Genomic DNA, 8,732 nt, shown 5'->3' with positions numbered 1-8,732 from the left:
AAATGCTGCTGCCTGAAGTGAAAGGTCTTTTGCACCTAACAATTCAACATGGTTGCTGAAGAGACATGGGGATAGGCAGTGGAGGCTGTTTTATTCTGGGTTTTATTCAGAACCAGCCAGAACTCTAAGGGCGCAATCTTATGCATGTTTAGACAGAGAAAAGGCCTACAGCTGCTGGGTGGGGAATGCTGGCACCTGTAGGCCTTTACACTGTCTAAACGTGCATAGGATTGAGCCCTAAAGGGGCTATCCAAGGTGCTGAACAGGTTCAGCACCTTGGATAGCTCCTTTAGAGTTCTGGCTGGTTCTGAATAACACCCAGAATGGATCACAGTCCCACCGAAATCGGAGCCACCAGCCTCCACTGGGGGTGGGGGAAGAAGAACCTCTCCGCTTGAGTCAGGTCATCATCCAAACAATAAATAACAGTGCAATCATATAAGCATATCTACTTACTTAGAAGTAAGACCCATTGAGTTCAATGGGCCTAACCCTCAGGTAAGCATGTATAGGATTGCTATCAAAATACATAACATTGTTGCAGTTCACTCAGCTCAAGTCAGAAGTCTCCACCTAAATACTAATTATCAAAATACAACTATTTTTGCTGCTGAGGTGCAGTCACCCCTATGATATTTGGACCCTATTGGAGGTGAGGGGTGCTCTGTATCCCCCTGTTCTGTGCCGCGCCCGGCAACAACAGCACCTCCTGCCTCTCCCCTCATTTAATGCCAAATAACATGTACAGAGCACACTAGCCTCTCCACAGAGTAACCACGACCATTACCTGCACCAGTCCAATACACCCAAGGGTCTAAAAAGGGCTTTGCCATCTTAAGATGCAACATGGAGATATCAAGTGCTTTGAACATGTGCAGAGTGCCTTTCCTTCACTGCACGGTAATCACCAGATCTACCATCAGCCCAACACAGATTTGAGGCCCTCTGGTATTAATTTATTAGGATGTCCTAGAGTCAATAAAAGGGTGGGAAAAGCAGTAGTGGGGTACAATCTCAAAAATGATAGAATGATCTCAGTACGAATCCAAGGCAAACCATTCAACATCACAGTAATTCAAGTCTATGCCCCAACCACTGAGGCCAAAGAAGCTGAGGTTGATCGGTTCTATGAAGACCTGCAACACCTTCTAGAACTAACACTAAAAAGAGATGTCCTTTTCATCATAGGGGATTGGAATGCTAAAGTAGGAAGTCAAGAAATCACCAGGATAACAAGCAAGCATGGCCTTGGTGTACAAAATGAAGCAGGAGAAAGGCTCATAAAGTTTTGCCAAGAGAACATGCTGATCACAGCAAACACTCTTTTCCAACAGCACAAGAGGCGACTCTACACATGGACATTACCAGATGGTCAATATAGAAATCAGATTGATTACGTACTTTGCAGCCAAAGATGGAGGAGCTCTATACAGTCAGTCAAAACAAGACCTGGAGCTGACTGTGGCTCAGATCATGAGCTGCTTCTTGCAAAATTTCGGCTGAAATTGAAGAACGTAGGGAAAACCACTAAACCATTCAGGTATGACCTAAATCATAACCCTTATGAATATACAGTAGAGGTGATGAATAGATTTCAGGGATTAGACCTGATAGACAGAGTGCCTGAGGAACTATGGACGGAGGTCCATAATATTGTTCAGGAGGCAGCAACTAACTCCAACCCAAAGACAAAGAAATGCAAGAAAGCAAAGTGGCTGTCTGATGAGGCTTTACAAGGAGCTGAGGAAAGAAGGGAAGCGAAAAGGAAGGGAGACAGGGGAAGATATATCCAACTGAATGCAGAGTTCCAGAGAATAGCGAGGAGAGACAAGAAGGCCTTCTTAAATGAACAATGCAAAGAAATCGAGGAAAACAACAGAATGGGAAAGACTAGAGCTCTCTTCAAGATAATCGGAGATCTCAAGGGAACGTTTTGTGCAAAGATGGGCATGATAAAGGACAAAGAAGGCAGGGACCTAACAGAAGCAGATGAGATTAAGAAGAGGTGGCAAGAATACACAGAAGAACTATACAGGAAAGATCTTAATGTCCCTGATAGCCATGATAGTGCGGTTATTGAACTTGAGCTGGACATCCTAGAGAGTGAAGTCAAATGGGCCTTAGGAAGCATTGCTAACAACAAAGCTAGCGGAGATGACAGTATTCCAGCTGAGCTATTTAAAATCCTAAAAGATGATGCTGTTAAAGTGCTGCACTCAATATGCCAACAAATCTGGAACACTCAACAGTGGCCACAAGACTGGAAAAGGTCAGTTTACATTCCAATTCCAAAGAAGGGCAATGCCAAAGAGTGTTCAAACTACCATACAGTTGCGCTCATTTCACATGCCAGCAAGGTTATGCTCAAAATCCTACAAGCTAGACTTCAGCAGTATGTGAACCAAGAACTACTGGAAGTACAAGCTGGGTTCCGAAGAGGCAGAGGAACTAGAGATCAAATCTCCATCATTCACTGGATCATGGAGAAAGCAAGAGAATTCCAGAAAAACGTCTATTTCTGCTTCATTGACTACGCTAAAGCCTTTGATTGTGTGGATCACAACAAACTGTGGCAAATTCTGAAAGAGATGGGAGTACCAGACCACCTTACCTGTCTCCTGAGAAACCTGTACGAGGGCCAAGAAGCAACAGTAAGAACCAGACATGGAACACCCGATTGGTTCAAAATTGGGAAAGGAGTACGACAAGGCTACGTATTGTCGCCCTGCTTATTTAACTTATATGCAGAGTACATCATGAGAAACGCCGGGTTGGATGAATCACAGGTCGGAATTAAGATTGCCGGGAGAATTATCAACATCCTCAGATACGCAGACAATACCACCCTAATGGCAGAAAGTGAAGAGGATCTCAAGAGCCTCTTGTTGAGGGTGAAAGAGGAGAGTGCAAAAGCTGGTTTGAAACTCAACATTAAAAAAACGAAGATCATGGCATCTGGCCCCATCACTTCCTGGCATATAGAAGGGGAAGAACTGGAAGCAGTGACAGATTTTATTTTCTTGGGCTCCAAGATCACCGCAGACGGTGACTGTAGCCATGAAATTAAAAGATGCTTGCTCCTTGAGAGGAAAGCTATGGCAAACCTAGACAGCATAGTAAGAAGCAGAGACATCACCTTGCTGACAAAGTTCCGTATAATCAAAGCTACGGTTTTCCCAGTAGTAACGTATGGCTGTGAGAGCTGGACTATAAGGAAGGCCGAGCGCCGAAGAATTGATGCTTTCGAACTGTGGTGCTGGAGAAGACTCTTACGAGTCCCCTGGACTGCAAGGAAGTCAAATCAGTCCATCCTAAAGGAAATCAACCCTGACTGCTCATTGAAAGGACAGATACTGAAGCTGAAGCTCAAATATTTTGGCCACCTAATGCGAAGAGAAAACTCCCTGGAAAAGACCCTGATGCTGTGAAAGACTGAGGGCAAACGGAGAAGGGGACGGCAGAGGATGAGATGGCTAGATAGCATCACTGATGCAATGAATATAAACTCGAGCACACTCCGGGAGAGAGCGGAGGACAGGAAGGCCTGGCGTGTTATGGTCCATGGGGTCACGAAGAGTCAGACACAACTTAACGACTGAACAAAAGAGTTGGGAACAGTGCACTGACATTGACAACAGGTTCTGGGGCTACGCTCTGGAGTGTTTTGGCTCTGAAATATGCTACTCAAACCTATCTTCATAAGGAAAAGCTTTTAGGCAGCAGTACTAAATATACTGACTTCCAAGGAGGTCCCACTAGAATCAATACTACTTCTAAATACACATCATGTTTATTGGGGGTGTTAGAATGGCTTTTAAAGCAGGTACCATAAAAGAGAAAGCACAATTCCCAGCTACCCAGATAGACTGAATTTCCAATACAATGCCTGCTAGAAGAACACTTTTCTTAGCAGTGACCTTTAAATGTTAACTGTCTGTGTTTTTAAAAGCTGTGTTTTTTTTTAATTGAAGAACAGACACTTTTAAAACAAGAAAAAAAATGTTTCCAGAACATTTCTTGCTGTTATCTTGGGGATGGGACTAATCTCTGAGTAAGCGTAGGATTCCACTCTTTCCTTCCCAGTGTTATCTATTTGTCCCCCCACCCCTCTCCTTGCACTGGCAGTAGCCTCCTACTGGTATAGGGTTATCCTTATGCTGACATATAATTTTTCCACCAACATAGTGTTGTGCTTTGTCTGTGTAGGAGAATTTAATAGCAATCCTATCCTATTCCTCAAGCCTAACTCATGGATAGGATAGCTTTGCATACATATACTCTTGCTCTCAAATATTTGTGTACATCACGGTGTCAGCTGTTTTGTAATATTAAAAAGTGTTTTCCAAACATCTGACAACTGAAGTACACTTTGCTTCTTGTTTATAACTGGCTGCATACTTTACATCTGAAAAAGATTTATCTTCAGAGTCTGAAAAAGCCAAAGAAAGCTCCAACTCATTCAGAGATTCAATGGGCAGCCTCTTTTGGAGAGAGGGGCAATTTCCTGCTGCACATTTGCAGTGGGAATGATTGCATGATGCAGTCCCAGCCGGTACAAAGATGCAACAGAATTACCCATACCAAACACAGGCTAATTGGAAGAAGGCAAGGCCAGAAGAGTGGAGTGTGCAGAGAAAAAATGGGGAACTCTCATTCTTGTAGATGGGTACTTTGGGGTCACTGGAACCATAGAATTACTTTAGTTCTCAGACTCCCCCCACCCCTCCCATGCTCTAGCAAGGATTTAGGAATGACTGATATGAAGTTATGTGAGTAACATAGAATTAGAACTCTCAAGACTCCACGTACAGTCCACAAAGCATGGGGTACCTCCATTAATTTGTGAAGTTCTTGCTTTGGAATTTAGATCAACAGATGTTACACAGTGGTAGCACATTGTGGACTGCATTTTAGCTGGCTATTTAGCAAACCCCTGACACGCAACAAAAATAGACACAAAAATATCCCCCAAGCAGAGGCTTTATCCAGTTTTGTTTTTCAATATAGTAACAACTTCTTCTCTTTTTTTACTGGCAGTTAACATTTAAAGGTCACTGTTAAGAGAAGTGCATACTATCAGTAGTATATAAGCCTCAGCCAAAGAACAGCACTCACATGTATGAAGATGCGTGGTGTACTAGGGACACATCATTCTGCACCCAAATATAGATACTAGGGCTGCAGCATTTAACAAATTAATTGGTTAGATTTATCAGTTGAAAACTCATAGGCACCTTCAGGGTTTGCATCAACGCTATTGGACTGCCAAGGCAAGTAGTCCGATAATGTATGGATATTCCCAAATATTCACAGATAATTTGAAAATCAGACATTTTCAAATACTAAAACAATAATAAAGATGGAATGGACCATCAAGTCTAACACTCTGTTTTTCTTAAACTTTGAAAGGTTTTATATTTTATCATGTTATATTTTTGGCTTTTCACATTTGGGAACCACCCAGAGAGCTTTGGCTATTGGGCAGCGTAGAAAAGTATTAAGGGAATAGTCCTATGTCCCCTAGCCAGCCTCTGGGGGACTTAGAATATTTTGGTTTCCTGGATCCAAGCTCAGAGACAGGGCTCAGGGCACAGAACCAGGAACCAGCGCTCCCCACCCCCTCACAGCCAACATGGAGAAAACCATGAGTTTGGAGGCTTGCAGGTACCCAGGGTGGATCCCATAGGATTGCACCCAAAATTAAATAAATAAATGAAATTTCGTTAGCGGTGGTGCAATCAGGGCAGGAATTTGGGACAGAAATCAGAAACCCACTCAGCAGAATTAGCAGGAAGGCCACCAAACACAGTTGGGCTGGCTTACAATGTTCTGAAGTAAGGGACTACACATTGCTATTTAAAGAGCCCTGCCCCCATAAGACCAATAGAAGTAAGTAAAGTAATACACATTGAAGAGCCACCCTACCCATAAGATCTTTATGTCCATTACCGAAGTGTACCACTGCTCCTCTGTAGAAGAGAGTAACAAGTGCTCACCTAGGTGACTGCTGGAGTCCCAGCACGCTGAGAGGACCCACTTCTATCTTAAAACAAATTTAAAATTCCTGTTGCCTGGACAATCTCCTCGATCCTTTTAAATACACTTTTTGTGCAGGACAAAAATCTTGCTATGTAATTGCTTTATCTTGGTTTATCTTGGAGCCACTATTTAAATTTCCCACAATGGCCCAGAATGACAATACATCACAGATATTGGGGTGGCTCCATTTGAGTGCTGTTGCTGCTGTTGCCCACTGCTGCCACCACCAAAATAAGCCTGCTAGGGAACCCACCAGAAGGCACTTTGCCATGGATCCCTTCAAATCTGGAGCTGACCCTGGATATGACTTATCTCCAGATTCTACCAAAGATTTGTCCATATTTTTCATGTAGGCTGTTGGTGTGTGTGTGGTGGTGGTGGTGGTGGTGGTGGTGGTGTGTGTGTGTGTGTGTGTGTGTGGCGGGGAGTCATGTGGTATTTTGGAAGTAAATTTAAAACAGATGGACAAAGCAACAGGAAGGATGAGCCAGGCACATACCAGATGGACATGAACATATTTAAAGACTTGGGTGAAAGTTAGTCTCCTACTACGGGAACAAAAATCCATACAACTCACCCTAAAGCAAATTCAGATAAAGAATGCATTATTTTTAATTTGAGCAATATAGTGAAAAACACACTGTGGCCATCTAAGGTGGTATCACACTAGTTTCCTTGTACATTAAAGGGTAATTCTGGGAATGTTGTTGCTTGTTTTTGTTTATAGTTGTGAAAACTGATTTGGGATTAAAAGCTACATGACAAACATATTTAGCTATAGTTAGGCAAGTCAATTACATAGCAAGTTATATAATATAGCTGTATTTTGCCAGACCACAAACACTTGAACAATAACAGTAAAATATTGGAAAAAGACTAGTTCAGTGGCAGAACACAGGCTTTTGTCCCATGGCATCTCCAGGTAGGGCTGGGAAAGGCCCCTGTCTGAAACCCTGGAGAGCAACTGCCAGTCAGTGTAAATCAAGGGTAGGCAACTTGGTGCCATTCAGATGTTTTGGACTATGACACCCATCAGTCCCAGCCAGCATGGCCAAGGGAGTTTAGTCCAAAACATCTGGAGAGCACCAGGTTGCCTGCCCTGGACTGTAGACAATACTGAGCTAGATGGACCAATGGTCTGTCCTGGTATAACACAGGTTCCTATGTTCCCAATGTTCTGCTAATTCTAGCAGAGCCTGACAGGGTTACCACAAGAATGAGAAAGTATCTGTGTGGTAAACCTGTTGACCAAACACAATGAGTAGCACTCATGGGGCTGTTCACACAACACGCTAATCCACACTCAGTGGTTGAGTGTGGGTTGTTGTTGAACCGTGGGTTGGTTGCTGAATCACAACAACGCGTGTTGTCTGAACCCAGGACATTTTCTGCAGGGTGGCTTGTTAACCACCCTGAATAACCCAACAAGCCATGGTTTCTCAAGGAGGCTTGTTCAAGAAATATAAGCCACACTGCATGGTTAACAAGCTACCCTGCGGAAATGTCCTGGGTTCAGACAACATGCTAACCCACTTTGTTCAACAAACAACCCACACTCAAGCACTGAGTGTGGGTTAGCAAGTGGCTATGTGTCCTACTTTACAGAAAAGAGTCTACTGTTTGAAAGACTGTCCAGTCCTGGTCCATTTTAAAGATAGAACCATATGGAGGGAGGGAGTGAAAGGGGCCTTGAAAATGACCATCAAGACTTATCAAGACTGGATAGCAGGCTGAGCAGGCACACAGGTCACCTGGTCACAGTCTTCCCCATTATATTGAGATATATCATCTTCCTTTTGTGAACTGCCCAGAGAGCTTCGGCTGTTGGGCAGTATAGAAATGAAATAAATAAATAAATAAATTTTGTTTATTTCTAAATTTGTATCTATACCGATACATTAGCATATACAAATTTTATATGAATCTATACCCACTTTTGTCCTCTTTTTTTGGTGATACATTTCCTGCTTAAGTGGCCACCCGATTAGTATTGATAAGTGGCTACCCTATTGATCATACTTCTCAGCAAACTATACATTTGTCATATCTGAACCATCAGCAAACCATGCTTTGCACATGCCCTGCAACAAAGTCTGGAAACCAGGATTTGCTTAAGATGTCAAGTTCTGATGTGCAAGGCTCATGTAAACCATAGCCAGTTCAGATGCAACAAGAAACTATGGTTTGCCAAAAATGAGGAAATTACTACTCAAGTGGGGAGTGGGAGGGGAGGGGTGGAGTGACTGAGTGAGGAAGGACTCATTCATTCATAGCATCTTTATACTGCTCTTCAGCCAAGCCTCCCAGAATGGCTTACAGACATCAGAAATAAGCCATTCCCTACCCATAGTCTTACAATCTAAAATACATGACACAAAAGGAAAGGGGATGTGTGGTGTGGCGTGGTGGGGTGGGGTGAGAGAGAAAAAAGGCAAATGCATGTACTAGATATTTAGTTGAGCATGGAATTGGATCTAAAGGCAATGGAAGGGCTGCTGTTTCCTTTCCCTCTGATGGCCTCAGCAGTGGCAGTTGGTAGCAGGAGGGAGAGCAGCTCTCAGCTGGAGCTGCATTCAAGCTCGATGGAGGGTGCCTGACTGCTGCTTCCTCTCCTTTCGATGCCCTTTGATTCATGTAACCATAGCGTGGCATTCTGTTTGAATCACCCCACCCTAATTGCCTTCTCTACAAAG

The sequence above is a fragment of the Heloderma suspectum genome, chromosome 11, assembly GCF_057233095.1.
Source record: "Heloderma suspectum isolate Gila_16-S chromosome 11, 16-S_ref, whole genome shotgun sequence".
NCBI lineage: Eukaryota > Metazoa > Chordata > Lepidosauria > Squamata > Helodermatidae > Heloderma > Heloderma suspectum.
This window is presented reverse-complemented; position numbering follows the sequence as displayed.